The sequence below is a fragment of the Canis lupus genome, chromosome 23 (genome assembly GCF_003254725.2).
Source record: "Canis lupus dingo isolate Sandy chromosome 23, ASM325472v2, whole genome shotgun sequence".
NCBI lineage: Eukaryota > Metazoa > Chordata > Mammalia > Carnivora > Canidae > Canis > Canis lupus.
In genome coordinates this window covers 1,794,060-1,816,497 of record NC_064265.1, presented here as the reverse complement: position 1 = coordinate 1,816,497, position 22,438 = coordinate 1,794,060, and the positions used below count along the sequence as shown (strand labels likewise).

The following is a 22,438-nucleotide window of genomic DNA, read 5'->3' as shown; positions in this document are numbered from 1 at the left end:
GGTTGCAAAGGTACTTGGTTTAGCACTTTCAAATTTCTTTGTCACCTACAGTAAGAAACAGTTTCCATCACTATCCATTAAGCACATTTATTTATAGTGAACATATTAATATATATTAAATACAGTTTTATATACTTAATTAAACCTGAGGCAAGTTTTATAAAACTACTTGCTGTACATGATCAGTTTTTTTTCAGTCCATCTTTAAATTAGAGAATATAATTGAACAATTAACTATTTGTGGCACATAAGTCAAAAAAATGAAAAGGTGAATGGCAAAGTCGCATCTCTTTCCAAGAGGTCCATCACTCCTATAGGCCACTGCTGTGAGCAATTTCCTGTGTATCTGCATATATAGTTATGTATGACTATACAGAATTCCTCAATTTAGGCAAGTTTATTTCTGCTTTTCAGTTTTAGGGGGGAAAATGCTCTTGCTAAGATATTGATTGAAAAAGAGAGTCCTAGGGATGCCGGGGTGGCTCAGCGGATGAACGTCTGCCTTCAGCCCGGGGCATGATCCCAGGGTCCCAGGATGGAGGTCATCAGGCAGGTCATCAGGCTCCCTGAGAGGAACCTGCTTCTCCCTCTGCCTGTGTCTCTGCCTCTCTCTCTGTGTCTCTCATCAATAAATAAATAAGATTTTGAAGAAAAGAGTCTAAAGCTTCTGTTTAAATCATTCATGTTAGGAACGTATACCATGATAGTCTCTGCCATCCACTATCATTAACATTCAGCAATAAAAGTGATGGTTCCATTGACTTTCCCTGTGCCTATCATTCACTTTGCGGAGAAGGTCAGCATAGTCATGGAGCCCTTGCCCCGCTACACTATGATGAGTTTCCTTCCACTTGCTGCATGTCACCATCCTAGTGACTCCCTTTACCTCTTATATTGGGTTTCCTGGTTTTGTCCTGCATGTTCCCTTGTTTCATTTGTTCCCTCTTTTTGGTGGCATCCTCCCTGAGTAGGTTCTCTAAATGTGTGTGAGAGGTAAAATGTTTAAGATTTTAAATGTCTGAAAGTGCCTTTACCCTTCTCCCATTATTGACAGTTAACAGCATGCAGTCTGGTATCATTTTCATTTGGAATTTAGAGGCATTGCTCTGTGGTCTTCTAGCCATATTTATGTGACCAGACTTTTTTCTTTCTTGAAGGTCTTAGAAGTGTAGTTTTCCCCCAGTGATCCATGGTGATGCTCTGTTTTCATTCTATCTGCTTGGCACTCTGAACCCTTCTGATCAAAATCTTAATGTTATTCAGTTCTGAAAATGTAATTACTTCATTGCAAATTGCTTCCCCACTGTTCTTTTCCTGCTCTCATTTTCTGGAACTCCTACTATTCAGATGATGGACCTCCTCTAATGACCTGCTTTGTTTAATCTTTTCTCTCCTATTTTCCCATATGTTATTTTGTTCCACTTTGGGATAAGGGGGGTTTCTTCAACTATATCTTCCAGTCCTATTGATTTTCTAACCCTATTACTATTCTTTTAATTTCTGAGAGCTTTGTTTTGTTTTCTTATTGTTCCTTTTTAGTAATATTTTTTTTTTGTTTTGAGTGGAATGTTATCTCTCAGAAAATTAAGTTTTTGGAAAAGCCACAGAATCCACTATTTTTCTAAGTTGCTCTAATCTGTTTATTTAGATCTCTTTGCTCACATTAAAAGCTTTCCTCACATTCCCAGAAATCCTTAGTATTCATGAATAAGAGTAGGGATGATGCTGCTGACTGGAAGCTCTGCACAGGTGGACGGGGCTTGTCAACTTGGAGGCTCTTTTACTGTTGGGTATCTGGGTAGGCTGTGAGTTGGAGAACCCCTGAGACCATTGTTTTAAGCTCTTCTTTGCTTTTGGTTGGTCTGGTTTCTTCTCCTGACTGAAGGGTAGAGGTCTGATGTCAGCACCTAGGAACTGCGTGGAAGGGAGGTGGGGAAAAGGTATTCATATGGTTACTTAATATGTTTCTGGTTGCCATTGAGCCCAATTATGTGACACCCCCAGTAGAGATATCTTCTGTTTTACTCTCCACAGTAGCATCTTGACTTATGTTGAAGTAGGACTTAAGGTTGGTGGGGGCAGGGATTGTATTTTGAATACCTTTTACCCCATCCTCCTTAATCCAACTCCCCACCATCCTCCTTCAGGCCTGAGGTATCTGGTAGTGTTGGTTCCTAAATGTTTGGATGAATCTACCTCATGGTTTCTCAGCTCCTCACACTGCTGGTCCAGACTCAGCTTTCCTGGATCTACTAAATTACTGGCCACTTGTCCACATATTTTCCAGCTTTCAAAATTTTGTTGATGCCTGTTTTCCTGACTTATGCATGTGTATTCCTTTACTATGGTTTAGTTAAGTTTGGAGTAGAAACTATATTAGATGTATATTTCCTTGTATAACAGTATGGAAGATGTTCTATTTCCTGTTTAATGTAGGTCAAGACCACAAAGCCAGTCGTGTGCTCCATAGTCACTATTAAGAAATGTCTATTTGAAGTGGAGATTCACTGCATGCCTACAGCCTTTTTTCTTCTTTTCAGTTTTGTTTTGAATTCTATATGCAGCTTATTTTTTTAACATCTCTCCCCTGACTCCCTTTTTCTTTATTCTTGTGTCTGACATCCTTTGGCTTGTCTTGTGATTGTGGGTCTCATTGTTCTGTGTTCCTAAATTTTCAATATTGCTTGGACATAGATACTTGTTTTGACTGACAACTCTGTTCCTATGATCACTTAAAAGTTATAGTCTCTTAGATTTCTTTGCAGTTAAAATCCTTCTGAATGAGGTACATTTGATTTATGCTTTTAAAAAATTAACTTCTAGGGCAGCCCAGGTGGCTTAGTGGTTTAGGGTGCCTTCAGTCCAGGGCGTGATCCTGGAGACCCAGGACCGAGTACCATGTCAGGCTCCCTGCATGGAGCCTGCTTCTCCCTCTGCCTGTGTCTCTGCCTCTCTCTCTCTCTCTCTCTCTCTCTCTGTCTCTCATGAATAAATAAAATCGTAAAAAAATTAACTTCTAGCAATAGGGTTAAAATTTAGCCAGAGTTAAACCATATTTTTAATCAGTCTTCAAATATATGACATATATGACAATATAGTTATTTCCACTGGATTTCTTGGAAGATTTTTCTTCTGAAATGTCACCCTGACCTTTATGGATAAGATGATAAAACAGCTTACAGAAATTATGTTTACATTTTACTGGAAGGTGAAAACAGGTGACTGCTTAATGAGTACAGAGTCTCTTTATGGAATGACAAAAATATTCTGGAACTAGATAGTGGTGATAGTTTGATTGTGAATGTACTACATACCCCTAAATTATACAATTGTAAGTGATTTAAAAGTTAAGTTTTATTATGGTTTATTTGTTGCCATATATCACCCATATTCTACTTGCCAAGTTCCTAATAGAGATGTATATATAATCTTTTTGCATATCTCCTAAGCTTGAAATCTGTGCATGAAAATTTAACAAATAACCATAAGATATACTTCGAAAACCACACACACATTCAGTGCTTCACTGAATGTCTAGCAGATGTCAGTAAAAATGGGACAGTTCTCCCCTGAAAACAACTCTGTTACTAGATTTAATTACTTGGAATAACCAAACTTTGTGGGAATTTGATGGGTTGACTCCTCCCAGTAAGAATGATAAACAACATGGAGCCAACATAAGAGCAGTGGGTATGCTGCACAGTGATGCTGGTGAAATAACCTGTGCAAGGTCCCGTCATGTGAAAACCTAGCCACACTCAGTTCTACTCTTTCCAGGGCTACCAAATTCTCAGCTTGCACCCACACATTAACTCCCCAGTGAAGTACTAGTTATTGTGGCAGGGTTTGTTTGTTTTTTTTTTTTTAAGATTTATTTTAGAGAAAGAGAACATGTATGGGGGGAGGGGCAGAGAAAGAGGGAGAGAATCACAAGCAGAATCCGCGCTGAGCAGGGAGCCCAACACAGGGCTCCATCCCAAGACCCCAAGATCATGACCTTGGCCAAAACCAAGAGCCCGACATTTTAACTGCCTGAGCCACCCAGACAACCCCGATAGCATGGCAGGTTAAAGAAAAGTAAGGATAGCATTTGGAACACAAACAGATATTAAAATTAAGGAACTTAATAGAAAATACAGGTGTAACCAGTGTGCCAAACAAGGATGACACTGGGATGTAATCAAAATGAAACTTTTCTGTCACCTATTGTTCCTTTAATATTGACACAGCTAGAGGAAGCTTTCTCCCTGCCAGTGGATGAAGACTAGATGAAAACTCCTCCAGGCTTTACTGTTCATTCCTAGGAAATAGTCCTATGATCACTTTAAGTCACAAACATGTGTAAGTGGATCCTCTCTGTGGGATGCAATATGCACTCATCTCCTGAGCAGAGGGGAGGTGTAGGGGGGTGGACAGGGAGGTTCTCACTTGGTTAGAGCCTGCTGCTGTCCTGAGTTGGCTCTACAGCCTGAAGGTGCAACAGGCTTTCACACCTGACTACCTTGTGGGAACTCACGGGGGCTTTTCAGAACTCCCACTGGATTCCTGCAGCTGCTGCTTCTTGTCCCCTTTTCCAGTAGGCTACCCCTTCACCCCTGCTTCTCTAGCAGATCTCTCCACTTTCACCACTTTCACCAGTGACATCCTCTTCCTCTCCCAGGCAGTGCTCCTGGGAAGGGCTCTAACTGGTCCCACGTCAGCCTTTCTGACATGTCCTTGCCCCACTGTCAGTGAGAAGCAGGTTATACCCACCCACAGCCCTCTGCTGTCTCTGGGTCCCCTGCCACAGCCCCTTGAACTTACATACTTTCTGCAGGAAATTGTGTCACCCCTCTGAGTTTTACCACTGCATCTCACTCTCCAGGTTTGACATTAAGGGGATAGTTCCTCTACCAAACCCTTCCACCTCTGGCTCCACTTTCTCTATATTTGTAAAATGGGTGAGATAGCTCAAATGTCAGGAAACAAGCATCGGATTAACTACCATGAACACTACTAGGGAGCCTCACACTAAGTTTGGTATCTGACATCTGCTGCTTAGATCACAGGTTCGGTTTAGACATCCTGGTACATAAGCAAGAGGGAGTATGGTATAAAATTGATGAACACTTCCTAGAAGAACATCAGTAAGGGAGCTACTGTGCAGTGGCCATGAATCTTAGGCTAGATAGTGAAGGAAGCAACATATCTGGGCAAAGAAGGGAAAAAACATTTGCAGAGAGAGAATTCATTGTAACAGAAACTTACTGGACTCCTACTAAGTGCCAGACAGCGAATACTAAGCAATCAGGAGGGGTTCTAGGTCTGCAAAAAAGGAAAGTGATCAGCCTGTTTGGAGAAAGGGGTCTGAGCAGGGATGGTAAGAAATGAAATTTGGACAGGTATGATGGGCAGTCAAAAGCAGGCTGTGAATATGAGGCTTTGGAGAATGCAGAAAATTGTCATCCACATGGTAGAAAAGGAGGTAGTGAAGCTTATGTATATGTGTTTATGGATTTGTGTGCATGTGTGTAATGGGTGGGTGAGCAGCTGTGAGTACGGTGGTGTGGATTGAGAGGGAAAAAATATATGTGTGTGAGTGCTTGTAGAGGTGTATGTTTTAAGTAGGTTGGGTATGTGTAGTTGGATATGTGTGCATATCTGTAGAAGGGGGTGTATATGTGTGTGCATAGTGAGGTCTCTGAGTGCTGGGGAGCCCTTGAGAATGTTGTGTGGGGGAGTGTGCAAGGCTTTGTGTTTGGGAGTGTGCAAAATGGGCTGCGTGCATGCAAGTAGTGGGGTGTGTGTAATGGGGTGCATGTATAGGGGGTTTGTGTGTATACACTGAGATTGTAAGTAGTGAGAGTTTGTGTAGAGGTGTGTGTGTGAGTACTATGTGTGCTGAGTACTATGGTATATAAATGTGAAGTTGTACGTGTATTGGGCGCTTATTAGTGTATGTGTGTATATGTATATGATTAATGGGTGCATGTGAGTAGTGGGACATACGTGTAGTGAGAGGTATTTAGTAGAATTATGTGTTAATGGTTGGGTGTATATGTAGTGGGGTCATGTGTGTGAGGAGTGGGATTACATGTGTGGGTGTGAGTAGAGTATTCGTGTGCTTAATGTGGTGTCTGTAGTGGAACTGTGTGTTGTGGGGTGTGTAGGTAGCATGGGGTATGCCTAGTGGGGTTTGCATATATGCTTAATGAGTGTGTGTATGAGTGTTGTGTTAATAGGGTATGTATGTGTAGTGGTGAGCAAATAACTATGTGAAAAGCAGACCCCTTAATTGGGGTTAAAATATGCTTGGGTGAAAGACAAAGGCTGGTAATTTCATTTAAGATGTGGACCAGGGCAGCCCCAGTGGCGCAGTGGTTTAGCGCTGCCTGCAGCCTGGGGTGTGATCCTGGAGACCTGGGATCGAGTCCCATGTCAGGCTCCCGCATGGAGCCTGCTTCTCCCTCTGCCTGTGTCTCTGCCTCTCTCTCTCTCTCTCTCTCTCTCTCTCTCTCTGGGTGTGTCTCTATGAATAAATAAATGAAATCTTAAAAAAAAAAAAAGATGTGGACCAATTATTTCTCTGCCAATACTTTCCTCCAAACCACCAAAGCTCCTTCACTTTTTTTTCCAAAGCTCCTTCTTAAAGGAGTTCCTCTCCTTGACCTCATCTCTGACTCCTCTGGCTGTCAGTTGGCAGCCACCAAGTGAGCCCAGCTGTGTGAACTGGAATCTTCATACACTTTGGGACTCAGAGGCCCTGGTTGGGAGTTCCTCTCTAATGTGCACATGGGCGTCAGACTCACCTAAGGACGAGCCAAGGGGGCCAGCATGAGGGGATGGAAGTGCTTTGGACTATGGCAAAACCAGGAGGGGTGACCCAAAGGAAGGCCCCATCATCAAGCCAAACAAAACAGGTCTGAGACAAAGCCACAGGTTCCTGCCTTGTGAACTCAGCACATTCCACTTTTGTTGAGTGACCCTTCTACAAGGGCAAATGAGTTCAAGCCATAGAAAAGGAGAAAATGGGTCTGTGGAGAGGGAAGAAAGAGAAGGCAGTGGGTCCATAGGGGAAGGACAGTGAGGAGGGGTATTGTGGACTAAATTGTGTCCCACTCCCAAATTCATATGTTGAGGCCTTAACTCCTAAAATAACTGCATTTGAAGGTAGTGTCTTTAAAGGGTAACTAAGGTTAAATGAGGTTGAAAGTGTGGGAGGCCTTAACCCAATAGGACTGGTGTCCTTATAACAAGAGGAAGAGACACCGGAGATGTGCACAGAGAGGAAAGGCCATGTGCCGTCACAAGGAGAAAACTGTAGCCAGCAAGTCAAGGAGAGAGGCCTCAGAAGAAACCAAACCTGCCAAACTTTAAATGACCTCCAGCTCCAGAACTGTGAGACAATAAATTCCTGTTACCTGAGCCACTAGTCTGTGGTATTTTGTTATGGCGGCCTGAGCAAACTAATACAAGAGGAAAGAGCTGTGATGCCTTTGCAAGACTTGGTTGCATTTTGTCATTCAGCCAACAGATATTTGAGCAGGACACATATATACCCCACATGTTAATTACTGTGTGTGTGTGTGTGTGTGTGTGTGTGTGCATGTGTGTGCGTGTAGTAGGATGCTCCAGGCACTGAATCTATAGTGGGGAAACAAAAAGGCCAGACCTGCTTTCATGGAGCTCACAGGCCCAAAGGATGTGTGATGGCTCATGGAACCTCTCAGTATATCCCCTTTGCTATTAAAGCCCCTACATGAATAGGATTGCAGGCTCCCAGTGATTCCGGCCCAGACAATAGCCCCCAAACCCTGGGCAGCTTCTCGATGTTCTGTCCAGTGAACCCTTGGGGCTTGGTTCTTCACAGAATTTCAGGTACAATATGAATCCTCTGCAGGGGCCAGAATCAGCCCTGGGTCCCAGGCCCATAAAGAATCTTGACTACAGGCAATGACCCATGGTTTTTTTGTTTGTTTGTTTGTTTTTTGGTATTTTTTTTTTATTGGAGTTCGGTTTGCCAACATATAGCATAACACCCAGTGCTCATCCTGTCAAGTACCCCCCTCAGTGCCCGTCACCCAGTCACCCCAACTCCCCACCCACCACCCTTTCCACGACCCCTTGTTCGTTTCCCAGAGTTAGGAGTTTCTCATGTTCTGTCACCCTCACTGATATTTCCCACCCATTTTCTCTCCTTTCCCCTTTATTCCCTTTCACTATTTTTTTTGTTCCCCAAATGAATGAGACCATATAATGTTTGTCCTTCTCCGATTGACTTACTTCACTCAGCATAATACCCTCCAGTTCCATCCACGTAGAAGCAAATGGTGGGTATTCATCGTTTCTAATGGCTGAGGAATATTCCATTGTATACATAGACCACATCTTCTTTATCCATTCATCTTTCGATGGACACCGAGGCTCCTTCCACAGTTTGGCTATTGTGGACATTGCTGCTAGAAACATTGGGGTGCAGGTGTCCTGCCATTTCACTGCATCTGTATCTTTGATGACCCATGTTTTTAAAGGGGAATTTTATTCCAAATCAGGAAATTCCAGTATCAAAACCAAAAAATCCCATAGCAAGGTATTATTTTCTTCATTTCTCAATTACCTCCTCTATTCTTTTCTCAATGAACTAAAATCATTTGTTGGAAGAACAAAATTCAACTGAGTAAATTTTAAAGATCTTACTGGCTGTATTTGGTGATTCATGAATTTGGCAGCATACAATCTAGCAGATAGAAAGGAGTTCCAAAGAGCTGTATAAGGTGAGATATTTTCTAGTTACACTAGTTATTTGCCTGTTGGTTAAGGCAGGGTTACTTTACTTACCTGGAGCAAAGGGGAGTCTTGGAGCTAAGTCAGGTAACTTGTGCTGAGCAGACAAGCAATGACTGGCTAATCTAAACCTTCCTTCTCTGGAGAGCCCAGCATAGAAATTTAATTACGTTTTGGTTTGCTGACATGGGATTTACCATGAGTGACTCTGCCCTGGGTCTAATCTGGTTATTTTAACAGTTCTCCACTTTTGATCAGACTCTAAGCTTACTGAGAGGTGTGATCAAATATTTAGGCTAAAGCACTACTTTTGTCATCTGCTTTGGTCTTTGTGTAGTTCACAGGTCAAAAAGTTGGGCTCATATCCTTAAAGATGGCATTTTCTTCACGTTTTGTTTGGAGTTCCAATTTCTGTGAGATCACCCGTCAGCTAGCCAACCCTTGTGGACATGTATTCAAGATCTTTGAGAGAGGGATGCCTGGTTGGCTCAGCAGTTAAGCGTCTGCTTTTGGCTCAGGGCATGATCCTGGGGTCCCAGGATCAAGTCCTGCATCGGGCTCCCTGCATGAAGCCTGCTTCTCCCTCTGCCTGTGTCTCTGCCTATCTCTGTGTGTGTGTGTGTGTGTGTGTGTGTGTGTGTGTGTGTGTCTCATGAATAAATAAATACAATCTTAAAAAAAAAGATATTTGAGAGAATATAGTGCACCACAAAGACTACAATGATGAGTATAAGAAGAATAATACCCAGGGGTGTCTCAATCGGTGAAGCATGTAACTCTTGATCTTGGGGCTGTGAATTTGAGCACCATGTTGGGTGTAGAGATTACTTAAAAATAAAAACAAGGGATGCCTGGGTGGCTCAGTGGTTGAGCATCTGCCTTCAGCTCAGGTCGTGATCTCTGGGTCCTGGGATGAAGTCCTGCATCGGGCTCCCCATAGAGAGCCTGCTTCTCCCTCTGCCTGTGTCTCTGCCTCTCTCTCTCTCTCTCTCTCTCTCTCTCTCTCTGTCTTAAACAAACAAACAAACAAACAAACAAACAAACAAACCAGAATATGAAGAAGGAGGAGAAGGAGTAGGAAGAGAGGAGGAGGTGGAGGAGAAGAAGAAGGAGGTAAAAAGAAGAACGAAGACCCAAAGTTTGGAGTGCATTCCAAAGTCAAGGTCATGACCCAAACCAGGCAAATCAAACAGGTCACAGAATGACCCAGGGTTAGGTTTAATCTGCCCAAGCCAGTGGCTTGTTTAACTATTTCATCCAGTTGTATCTCAACTTCCCCAGAACTACTTATCCAAGCACAAGAGGTATTAGCTACAGAATGAACACCTCCCTGCTCAGCAAGGAAAGCATCAGGAGCTACTTTCTTGTCTAAGACAACTTTAGTAAGCAAACCCAATGATCTTTGCTGGGCAGCTGTGGCTTCAGAGGTAGGTCCTGACATTTTCCTTAGAGTAAGTAATAAATTTCTAACCTGATTTCATTGCCACTAACTCCCAAACAAGGTAGGAGACATCTGCCAAAGGGGATCCCTGGGTAGCTCAGCGGTTTGGCTCCTGCCTTCGGCCCAGGGCGTGATCCTGGAGTCCCGGGATCGAGTCCCACATCGGGCTCCCAGCATGGGGCCTGCTTCTCTCATGAAAAAATAAATAAATAATCTTTTTTTAAATAAATTAATTTTTTATCGGTGTTCAAATAAATAATCTTAAAAAAAAAAAAAAGATGGTCAAGAGATGGGAGGAGAAATGGAAAGAACTGTTGTTGATAGATCTTGGGAGGGATCGGTCTACCTGGTGGTGCCAGCTGCTTCTCTTCCTGAGCAATCTGATTTTGAGATCTCCAACATTAGCATGAGACCAAATGGCAAGTGTACTCTTCTTTAGGTAGGAAATATGCACCCAAGATTTAACACCTTAAAATTTGGCAGCAGTATTAGTGTTCAAAAGAACTTGGTAGGTTCCTTTCCAAGAGCCTCTTTGAAGATAAAGCAATTTTGCAAAGGCATCAGAGTAAAACAACCGTCTGTAAATGATGAAAGAGTTAAAAATGACCATGGTTAAAGATCTGATGAGACTTTGTTATAATAGAATTGACAAGGAAATTTGGTTATCTCTATAATATACATTTTAAGATAATTAAATATGACTAATAACATTATTTATACCAAAACATATCAGATTTCTAGGAATTTCATACAATTTCTAGAACACTTATATTAACACATACCCATACAGATATAATCTAAGAAGGTAGAGCATCATTTCTTATTTGATAGTGTTTCTCATGTAACTTAACATATCAAATAAACTTAATTAGTTTAACATGTTACAAATCCTTTGAGATTTTCCAAGGACTCTCTGAGACATCTCAAAGTTAATTAGAGGTCAAAAGGATGGCATGTAGAATTTAATTTGGGAAAATTGTCAAAAATGTCAAAATCTTTGAACATTTGATTAGATAGAATCACAGATCATTATGAAATAATAGCTAATGACCTATTTAACCAAAGTAATAATAGATTTTAAAGGCTATGTAACATAAGGTTACATAGTTGTGAGTTAAACCTAACTCTTTTAATTTTTTAAAATATTTTTATTATTTATTTATTCATGAGAGACACACACAGAGAGGCAGAGACACAGGCAGAGGAAGAAGCAGGCTCCATGCAGGGAGCCCAATGCAGGACATGGGACTCGATCCCAGGACTCCTGGATCATGCTCTGGGCCAAAGGCAGGCACTAAACCTCTGAGCCACCTGGGCGTCCCAACTCTTTTAATTTTGAAAGGATTCAGTTCTCCCAAATAACCGAAGAACGAATAAAGACGAAGTGTAGGAAATTTTGACAAAACAAAAAAACTTTGCTTTCCAGGTAGATTACCCAAAAGGCAAGGAAAACCTTTTACAATCTCTTAGTAAGTTAATACCAATAGTCCAAGAACACTTTGTCCTTTTAACAAAGAGAAAACCATTTCTTTTTTTTTTTTTTTTCTCACGGGAAAGAGCAGAGGGAGAAGGAGAGAGAGAATCTTAAGCAGGTTCCATGCTCAGTGCAGGAAGCTAGATTCCTGAGATCATGACCTGAGCAAAAATCAAGAGTCAGATGATTCACTGACTGCCACCCAGGTGCCCTGAAAAAAAAACAAATTCTAATTTTGCACCAGTGTACTTTTGATCTTTAAAATCCATTCTTTAAGAACTTGAATAAATTCATTCCAATCTCAGCCAGTTTGACCACACAAAATAATTTTCCTAAGGGGCGACTGCGTGGCTCAGCTGGTTAAGTGTCTGCCTTCAGTTCAGGTCATGATCACAGGGTCCCCCAATTGAGCCCCTGGTGGAGCCCCAGATCGAGCCCCAGGTCGAGCTCCCGGTAGAGCCCTGGGTTGAGCTCCCTGCTCAGCAGGAGGCCTGCTTCTCCCTCTCCCTCTGCCCCTTTCTCACTTGTGTTCTCTCTCTCTCTCTCTCTCTCTCTCTCTCCCTTTCTCCCTCCCTTCCTCCCTCTCTCAAATAAATAAAAAAAAATCTTTAACAAATTTAAAAAATGACTTTCCTAAGATGCATTTTCCATGAACCACATATATCCATTTATAACCATTTAGGCTTTGTCTTATATTTTGCTCTTCCTAATTCTGAAATAACCATTTTACTTTCAGACAAAATTAATTTTTTTCCTTAACAAAAATACATTCTCATATCTCATACCATTAAAAAAATAATAATAATCTCTAGAGCTAACATGAGGCTTGAACTCACAACCCCAAGGTGAAGAGTCACTTCCTTCACCAACTTAGCCCACCAGATGTCCCCATACTTCTCACCCAAAAACACATTCTACTTTCCTTACTTACTTTTCACAAATGTTTGTTTCCTTTAACACTTATTATTTCTAAGTAGTTTTAATTACATATATTGATTAGAATTTGTAATACTTAGAATCCTTAATTTCTAGTGAAAACTAAGACAAAGGAATTGTGGGTTGTTTGTTACACTAGCATTCTATGAATTGACAAGTTTATGAATACATTTTATGATTTCTGGAAGTACATTCTTCTACCCAGTGAGTTTTTCAATGCAGCACATAAAATATTTAGTAATAGACTCAAATATCTTCAGTTCTTCTGTAATAAGCCAAAAATGAGTGATGTTCAGTAACTAATGTTTCAGTATTTTATCTTATTTAGAAGTGATCTATATACTCAATGAATATCCATCATTTAGCTTAGAATAACTTTAAGGTTTCAAGTTACCAAAAAGATTTTGGAAACTAATGAAACTGGAGAGTATTATGCTGAGTGAAATAAGTCAATTGGAGAAGGACAATCATCATATGGTTTCACTCATATGGGGAATATAAGAAATAGTGAGAGGGATTATAAGGGAAAGTAGGGGAATCAAGTGGGAAGAATTAGAGAGGGAGACAAACCATGAGAGACTCCTAACTCTGGGAAACAAAGGGTTGTAGAAGGGGAGGTGGATGGGGGGGGATGGGGTGACTGGGTGATGAGCACTGAGGAGGGCACTTGATGGGATAAGCACTGGGTGTTAGACTATATGTTGGCAAATTAAATTTAAATTTAAAAAATATTTTGGAAACTATATTTTTAAGTAGACATACCAAAAGCATAATTATTGTTAAAAGGTTTATAAACTTGGGACGCCTGGATGGCTCAGCGGTTGAGCACCTGCCTTCAGCTTGGGACATGATCCTGGGGGTCCTGGGATCAAGTCCTACATCGGGCTCCCTGTACGGAGCCTGCTTCTCCCTCTGCCTGTGTCTCTGCCTCTGTCTCTCATGAACAAATAAATAAATCTTTTTTAAAAAAAGTTGATAAACCTAAGAATATATATTTTATTTGTTTATTTATTTACTTAAAAGAGAAACAGAGAATGAGGGGAGGGGCACAAGAAGAGGGAGAGAGAATCCTCAAGCAGACTTGAGCAGGGAGTCCTACACAGGGCTCAATCCTACAACCCTGAGATCATAACCCAAGCCAACATCAAGAGTCAGACACTCAACCAACTGAGCCACTCAGGTGCCCTGAAAAGTTTATAAACTTTATCTGACTTACATCTTTGTAATTTACTTGTTCTTAACAATTATGTTTAGATTAGTCATAATTATGTTTAGATTAGTCATAAAAATTTCATGAGACATTAAACAACCGTCACATTATCTTTATTGCTGACAAATTCTGTCAGAGATAACTTGATCCTGTAAGAGATAACATCTCCTGATCCTGGAGACACAGGATAGAGTCCCATGTCAGGCTCCCTGCATGGAGCCTGCTTTTCCCCTCTGCCTCTCTCTCTCTCTCTCATGAATAAATAAATAAGATCTTTTTTTAAAAGATCTTATTTATTTATGATAGACAGAGAGAGAGAGAGGCAGAGACACAGGCAGAGGGAGAAGCAGGCCCCACGCCGGGAGCCCATTGCGGGACCCGATCCCAGGACCCCAGGATCGCACCCTGGGCCAAAGGCAGGCGCCAAACCACTGAGCCACCCAGGGATCCCCAGTAAATAAAATCTTTAAAAAAAAAAAAAAGAATTGCATGAGTTCTTTAAAAATAAATAAATAAATAGAGTTCTTTATAAATTAATTTTCGTAATTCCACCTGAAGGTAGAAAAAATAACACACATCTAACACATGCATATATAGATATACATAAACATACAGATAGATACAAATAAAGATAGTATAGGTTTTATTTTATTTTTAAGATTTTATTTATTCACGAGAGACACAGAGAGAGAGACACACACACACAGGCAGAGGGAGAAGCAGGCTCCCTGCAGGGAGCCTGATGTGGGACTCGATCCCAGGACCCTCGGATCACAACCCAAGCCAAAGGCAGATGCTCAACCACTGAGCCACCCAGGCATCCCTTATAGCTTGTATTTTTTAATTGTAGCCGTGAGACAGGTTCTGTTAAAGGAGGCAGTTGGTTAGGTTCTTTTTTGTTTTGTTTTTTGTTTTTTTTGTTTTTTGTTTTTTGTTTTTTTTAGTTGGTTAGGTTCTAATAGGATGCCCAGAAGCCAGCAAGAACGAAGTCATGGCCAGCTACTGGGAAGGTCCAAGGCCTGTCCTAGCAGCACTTCACAAGAAGCTGGGTCAAGATAGGATCAAGATGGTGGGTGCTATGACAGGAACCCCCTGACCAAAATAGGAAGAAAAAGCAGGAAACCCTGCTTCCTGCCCCAAGTAATGGATATTCTACCCCTTAGTTAACAATTGTCAATAGGGGAAGGAGGGAAGATGGTGGAAGAGTAGGGGACCCTCATTTCATCTGGTCACTTGAATTCAGCTAGATACCTATCAAAGCATCTGAACACCTGTGAATTCAACCTGAGAGCTAAGAAAAGAGTTGCTGTAATTCTACAGATAGAAAAGTGGCCACTTTTTCCAAGGTAGGAAATGGAGAGAAGTGAATCTAAAGGAATCTAAAGGGAAGATAAACCACGGGGGAGGGAGCCTGTATAAGGCACTGGAAAGTGACAGAGCAGCAGAGTGCAAAATTGGAACTTTTAGAAGTCTGCTCTGGTAAGTGACATTCCTGCCTGAAAGGTGTTCAAGGGGCAAAGTGGAGCAGAATCCTAAGTGGGACAGTGTGGTTTCAGGATCCCTGGGGTCACAGAAAGAACAGGGGCACATGAGTGCAGCACAGTTCCCAAGCATTGAAGCAGGGAAGCTGGCTACAATTAGGGAGTCCCAGAGAGGGCTCTCAGCTCGCTGTTGTCACAAACTGGAAACCATGGCACCATCAGCAACCACTCTCCAAGCAGGGACCTAGCAAGCATCAGAAGAATTACAGTGAGACAATACTCCCTCCCCCAGGAAGATTGGCCTGGGTGCATACTATAGGAGTCTGCAGAGTTTGGCGCACAGAAAAGTGACTGACTGCTTTTCCCTGAGGGTGCACTGAAGAGTAGGGGTTGTGGGGGCTGGAAATAACAGTCTTGCCATTTTAATTTTTTTTTCATACTCTAAAGCAGCACGGAAAGCCTTCAGGGAACAAAAGTCACATAGAGCAACCTGAAACAGCTAACGTTGAGCTCAGCCCCTTTGTAAGGGCAGTACAACTCCACCAAGGCAAAGACACTTGAGAAACAGTACAACAAGCCCCTCCCCCAGAAGACCAGCAGGAACATCAGGCTAATGCCAGGTTTACAGATCACACAGAACTGAAAAACTCCTGTGCTAGGGCAAAACAGTATATAGAATTCAAGGTTTTTTTCCTCACGTTTTTAGTCTTTCAGTTTAAAAATATTTTTCTTTTTTTTTCCTTTTCAACTAGCTATTTTTAAAAATATTTTATTTATTTATTTATGAGAGAGAGAGAGAGACAGAGACACAGGCAGAGGGAGAAGCAAGCCCCTTGCAGGGACTCCAATGCAGGACTTGATGCAGGGACCTGAGGATCACACCCTGGGCAGAAGGCAGACGCTCAACTGTTAAGTCACCCAGGCATCCCTCAACTAATTTCTCATTTTATCAAATCTTTTAAATTTTCATTTTTACATTTACATTTTTAGCCAAAAATGAAGAATATATCTATAAAATGAAAGATATCAACCACAACCCCAGTGAAATATACACTAGACAAATCCAAAGAGATCAGAAACCAAAAATGAAAAGATAGGAGAGGAATATAATCTAACAGATACTAGATCCCAAAATTGTGTGTGTGTGTGTGTGTGTGTGTGTGTGTGTATATGTGTGATTTTGTTTCCTCGTTCATCCATTCTTCTCCAGACAAAATGACTAGGAGAAAATCACAAAAAAGAAAGAACCAGAGGTAATACTCTCTGCCATAGATTTAATCAACGTGGATATAAGTAAAATGTTGGACCTAGAATTCAGAATTACAATTATAAAGATAGTAGCTGGGCTTGAAAAAAGCATAAATAATGCTAGAGAATCCCTTAGGGCAGAAATAAGATAACTGAAATCTAATGAGGCAAATTTTAAAATGCTTTAACTGTGATGTAATCTAAAATGGCTACTCTAATTGCTATGGTAAATGAGGCAGAAGACTCAGTGACACAGAAAACAAAATGATGGAAAGTAAGCAAGATGAGGAAAAGAGAAAAATAGCTACTGGATCACAAGGGGAGGCTTGGAAAAGTCAGCGATTACCATAAAGTGAAACAGTATTAGAATAACTGGGGCCCCAGAGGAAGAAGAGAGAGATAGCCACAAGGTATATATAAGAAAAACATAGCTGAGAACTTTTCTAATCTGAGGAAGGAAACAGGCATTCAAGTCCAAGAGGTAGAACTCCTCCCATAATGAGTAAAAATAGATTAACACCCTAACATATAATAGTGAAGCTTGCAAATTTCAGAGATAGAGAGATCTGAAAGCAGCTGGAGACAAGAGGTTCTTAACCTACAAGGGAAAGAACACCAGACTTGCAGCAGACATATCACAGAGACCTGGCAGGCCAGAAAGGGCTGGCATAATATATTCAGGATACTAAACGAGAAAAACATGCAGTGAAGAATACTTTATCCAGCTAGACTGTCATTCAGAATTGAAAGAGAGATAAAGAGCTTCCAAGACAAACAGAAACTAAAAGAATTTGTGATCACTAAACCAGCCCTGCAAGAAACATTACAGGGGATCCTTTGAGTTAAGAGAGAGCCCCAAAGTAACAAAGACCAGAAAGGAACAGAGACAATCTACGCAAACAGTAACTTTACAGGTATTACAATGACACTAAATTCATATCATTCAATAGTTACTCTGAATGTAAATGGACTAAATGATCCAATCAAAAGACACAGGGTATCAGATTGGATAAAAAAGGAAGACTCATCCACATGCTGTCTATAAAAGACATTTTATTTTATTTTATCTTTAAAGATTTTATTTATTTGAAAGACAGAGAACAAGCAATAGTAGGGGCAGAGGGAGAGGGAGAAGTAGCCTTCCCACTGAGCAGAGAGCCCAATGCGGGACTTGATTCCAGGATCCCAGGATCCTGACTTGAGCCAAAGACAGACACTTAACCCCTGAGCCACCCAGGAGCCCCTAAGAGACTGATTTTAGACCCAAAGACAACTGCATTGAAAGTGAAGGTGTGGAGAATCACTTATCATGCTAATAGACATCAAAAGAAAGCTAGGGTGTCAACATTTACATCAGACATTTTAGATTTTAAACCAAAGATTGTAGTAAGGGATGAAGAAGGACACTATATCATAAAGGGTCTATCCAACAAGAAACATTTATGCCCTTAACTTGGGAGCAGTGAAATATATAAACCAATTAATAACAAAATTAAAGAAACATATTGATAAGAATACAATAATAGTAGGAGAATTTAACACCCCACTTGCAGCAATAGATAGATAATCTAAGCAGGTCACCCAAGAAATAGAGCTTTGAATGACAAATTGGACCAGATAAACTTCACAGATATATTCAGAGCATTTCATTCCAAAGCAATAGAATACACATTTTTCTCAAATGTACATGGAGCATTCTCCAGAATAGACCACATACTGGGTCACAAAACAGGTTTCAACTGGTACCAAAGATTGAGATTATTCCTGCATATTTTGAGACCACAATGCTTTAAAACTTGAACTCAAACACATGAGAAAATTTGGAAGGAACACAAATATATGGAGGTTAAAGAGCATTCTGCTAAAGAATGAGTATGTCAACCAGAAAATCAAGGAAGAATTTTAAAATATTCATAGAAGCAAATGAAAATGAAAACATGACAGTTCAGAACCTTTGGGATGTAGCAAAGGTGGTCCTAGGAGGGAAGTATATAGCAATACAGGCCATTCTTAAGAAACAAGAAAAATGGGGATTCCCTAGGTGGCTCAGAGGTTAAGCAACTGCCTTTGGCCCAGAGCGTGATCCTGGAGTCCCGGCTCAAATCCACATCGGGCTCCCTGCATGAAGCTTGCTTCTCACTCTGCCTGTGTCTTTGCCTTTCTCTGTGTGCCTATCATGAATAAATAAATAAAGCTAAAAAGAAAAGGAAAATGATTTTATTCTTTTTTATATTTACTTATTTATTTTAAGGAAAATAATTTTAATGGCTGTGAGACTTAAAACAAGAGACCTGAGTATTTTTATACAATTGTGTTGAAGACTGTGAGTTGACCCCTATTATTCACTTTTTTTTCTCCTTAGAGTTATAGAATGGTTACCTGGGCACATGGTCATTCTGAATAAAGACTCTTCATTGCTATTTCAACAGGTACCCCTGGGAACTTAGTATCATAAAGAATTGGTCAGGATCTTGGCTATGCATCCCACAGCTAGTCCATTTCTGCAATGGTGTGGCCCACCACTGTGACTCTCACTGGCTGGGAAGGGTCACAGGCACATCAGAAGGGCTCCAACCTCACTCAGAGCAAGTCAGGAAAACCTCATAGCCCACAGCATGCTGTGAGCATCACTCACTAGTCTCTGGTTGTCTTTCACTATGTGTGGGGTTTGCTATTTGCAGGCAGTCGCAATTTTCACTTGTCCTTGTTTCCCCTCCTCCTTTTCCTACCCTGTTTCTCCAGAGCCTAGCTTTTATCCTGCCTCCTCCCCACTAGTCACATTTCCTCAGATCCTCACATCCTTTAAAGTGGAGTCCCTATAAAATATATACACTGACACCTTCCTCACGCTAGATCACAGTGTAGCTCATTTCACCATTCTGATGTATTGTCATGCTGGTAAGACTTGCCTTTCTACATCAGGGGTGAAAGGATGGAACTAAGGGGTAGAGAAGCATCATTAACAAGGTCAAAGAGGGAGATGGTACAGGTCCAGCATAGCCCACTCTATCTTTTAGCCGTCACAAATAACACTTGCTGGATTCTAGGCATGGGCAACAGAGAAAAAAAGACAGCCCTTGCTCATAGGAGCTCAAAAACTAGCAGAAAAGAGCGAATTAGTAAAGAGATTATCAGAGTAAAGAGTCACAGAGATTGGATAGAGTTGAACTTGAGTGAACATGAGTGTCCAGGGAAGAGAGGAAAGGGAGCAAATGAATGGTGGTGGGGGAGGTAGGTTCCTGTGTTGAGTGCTGAAGCTGACTGAGAGGTTAACTAGGGGGTTTGCAAAATCTTGGGAAAAAGACAGCCCATGGTCTGTTTCATTTTCAGAGAACTGAGAAAGGCCCCACTGGCCTGAAGTCTAGATGAGAATGGACTGGGGCTGGGGTGGGTGGGCTGGAAAAGTGGCAGGTTCAGAAGAGAGGACCAGCTAAACAATTTCACCAGGAAGCCTTGAAGGGCTTTATGTAGAACAGAGACAACACAGGTGTATGTTTTAGAAAGCATGTCTGGCTGGGATACAGAGGTGACAAGCACAAGTACAGATAGCAGGCTTTAGTGCTTTAGGAGTCCTGGGGAGGCATTCAGAGGGCCTGACCAGGAAGGCATGGCTTGGATGATGGGGTCGGGAGAGAGAGAGAGAGAGGGAAAACACACAGGAATCTACAGCACTCAGCAACTGAGTCAATTCAAGGAGGAGATAGAAGGGCTGTGACCTTTACCAAATGGGGAATCCATAAGAAGAAGCATATTTTAGGGGAAAAATAAGTCTTTCAGTTTGAAACTTGACTGAATTTGAACTGCTTGTCAGAGATGGAAGTAGAATATTCAGTTGGCAGTTAGATGTTTGGGGCTGTAAGAGAGAAAGAGACCAGCACCTGGGAGGCTCAGTCAGTTAGGTATCTGCCTTTGGCTCAGGTCATGATCCCAGGGTGAAGAGATGGAGCCCCATGTCAGGCTCCCCGCTCAGTGGGGAGTCTGCTTCCTCCTCTCCCTCTGTTCCTTCCCCCGGTTTGTGCTGTCTCTGTGTCAAATAAAATATTTTTTTTAAAGGAAAATCACTAGAATATATATATATATTTTTTATAAATAACAGAGAAAGAGAGTAAGGGCCAGAATGAGAACAGACTAGAAATACTGAGGAATACCATTCAATCAGCACGAGGTTGGTGACTTAAGATGGGGGACAGCAGGAGCACCCAGAGAACAGGCAAAGAGAGCAGGGAGCCAAGACTGGGACCCTTGTGAATGAAAATACCTAGGGCAGAGGAAAGGAGGACCACAAGGGATCATTGGGAAGGAATAGTCAGAGAAGCCACAGGACAGGGACTCAGAGTGCAGCTGGCTCATGCCCTGAAGCCATGAAGAAAGGAATGAAGACAAGCCTCTTATTTTGATGACTGGAAGGACAGTGGGGGTATTGAGAACACTGAAGGGAGGAGGGAGAAGGGGTATCAGCTGCAGGTCTCTGATCAGCAGCCAGGGCTGGCAGAGGATATGCAAGTTCTGGGGTCAGATGTCGGTACCTGGGAGATATATGGATCGCAGTATATGTTATTTAATCACTTAAGTTTATTTCTCCCCTCTGTAAAATGACAATTTTACAACTATGGCCTGGGATTGTTGTATTAAAATGAGGTGAGCATGGAAGGAACTCCGCACAAAATGAATAACTTGTTGCTTCAGCCAAAATCTTGTAGTCACCCTTGTAGCCACTCCCACAACCTGCCTCCAATTAGGGGTACTTCTTGTCTGCAGGACTGTCCCTAATACCACACATCCTGCATCTAACCACTGTTCCCCCTCACCCTGGTCCAAGCCACTTTCACCTCTCAGCCCATTTCTGCCATCACTTCTTAAATGGTCTCCCTACTTCAACCTTTGCTGGCTCTCCCCCAACTCGCCCTCACCCAGTGACCAGAACAACTTTACGTCCAACAAGTCCCTCTACGAGTCTCAGAGAAGAAGCCAAATCCTCCCAAGGGGCAGCACTGCCCGACATGCCTCTCTGCCTCTCTCTCACTTCAACCTGGCCTCACACACCACACTCTTCCTGGCCACAAAGAAACTCATGGGGCATCCTCTAGACTCAAGGCCTGGCCCACGTTCCCGGGTTAGCTGCCTGTCTCCCTCTCTCATTCCCTTCGGGCCTTCACTTACAATGTCACTTCCTCTGGCCTTGCCTGGCCCAACCTCCTGCACTTCTCAAGCTCCTCTCTTAATTTGTTTTTCTTTGGCATTTATAAGTATCTAAGTATCATTTATAAGTATCTTTTGTGTATTTCATTTGAGCTTTTAATTTGTCTCCTGGTGTATAAACTCCAGGAGGGGCAGGGATTTTATTTTTTTTATTTTATATTTTATATTTATTTATATTTTATTTTATTTTATTTTATTTTATTTTATTATTTTTTCTATTCCATTTTATTATTTCCTTTTGCCAACCCTGCCAGCATGTTACTGCTCCATTCTCAAGCCCTGGGACGATGCCTAGCACTAGTACGTGTGCTCAATAAATGATTTTCTGTATGATGGGAAGACAAGAACCTTAAGTTTTGTTGTGTCTTCCCGTTTCCTCAACTGAGTATTACTACCTGGCTTGCCTCCTCGGGTTGTTCCCAGAAGATGAGCTGGAGTACGGGCTGTGAACAGCCAAACCTCACGCAGAAGCTGGCGCTGAAACCGTCGGGGTAGGCCCTGGCGTCTGGCGAGGCGCCCAGGCCCTGCCCCCGCCCGCCGCACCCCGCCCGCCCGCCCCGCTCGCCCCGCCCCCTCGGGTGGCCGCCCCGCCCCGCCCGCTCGCCCCGCCCGCTCGCCCCGCCCGCCCGCTCGCCCCGCCGCTCGCCCGCCCGCTCGCCCGCCCGCCCCCTCGGGGTGGCCGCCCG

The 22,438-nt window shown here is 42.1% G+C and overlaps 1 long non-coding RNA gene across 1 annotated transcript; it reads right to left on the bottom strand.

Moving 5' to 3' along the window:
- Positions 1-567: 567 nt before the first annotated feature.
- Positions 568-22,285, bottom strand: LOC112668845 (uncharacterized). The gene is made up of 3 exons (XR_003141918.3): positions 22,148-22,285; positions 10,551-10,782; positions 568-1,914 (listed from the first exon to the last, which is right to left on the bottom strand). It is a non-coding gene; the product is annotated as an uncharacterized LOC112668845 (long non-coding RNA).
- Between the last annotated feature and the right edge of the window lie 153 nt (positions 22,286-22,438).